At 58.8% G+C, this 527-nt stretch overlaps 1 protein-coding gene across 1 annotated transcript in view; it reads left to right on the top strand.

The window, feature by feature from the left end:
- LOC119592238 (nuclear receptor-binding protein homolog) overlaps nucleotides 1-527 on the top strand; it is a gene marked incomplete in the record, with an annotated part of 59,302 nt that overhangs the window by 32,184 nt on the left and 26,591 nt on the right.

Raw genomic sequence — 527 nt, 5'->3', positions numbered from 1 at the left:
CCTTTCGATCATTTATAAACAAATAGACAAACGCGCTTGACGGAGACCCGTGATAAAGAGATGGTGTATATATATTTTTTATGATTTCGATTTCTCTTTTTTGGTAAGCATCATGTTTTTTTCATCGGCGTGAACGGGAAATGTCAATCCGCTGAGAGGCTGGTTTAGGGGCGGGTCGGGGGCGGGAGCGGGGAGGGAGCAGGGAGGGAGCAGGGAGGGAGCAGGGAGGGAGTGGGGAGGGATCAGGGACGGAGTGTGGAGGGATCAGGGACGGAGTGTGGAGGGAGCAGGGAGGGAGTGGTGAGGGAGCAGGGAGGGAGTGTGGAGGGAGCAGGGACGGAGTGGGGAGGGGAGCGAGGAGGGAGCAGGGAGGGAGCAGGGACGGAGTGGGGAGGCAGCAGGGAGGGAGTGGGGAGAATTGCTGCCGTCGCGTCCAGCTCATGTGGAAGGAAGGCCCGGGGAGGGAGAAGCTGAAGTTCTCTGAAGGGGATTGTCGGTTACTAGGGGCGGCGTGGGTGGGACCTTTC

This window comes from Penaeus monodon, chromosome 29 (assembly GCF_015228065.2).
Source record: "Penaeus monodon isolate SGIC_2016 chromosome 29, NSTDA_Pmon_1, whole genome shotgun sequence".
Taxonomy (NCBI): Eukaryota; Metazoa; Arthropoda; class Malacostraca; order Decapoda; family Penaeidae; genus Penaeus; species Penaeus monodon.
The sequence above is the reverse complement of the archived record's forward strand: the minus strand, read 5'-3'. Positions and strand labels throughout refer to the sequence as shown.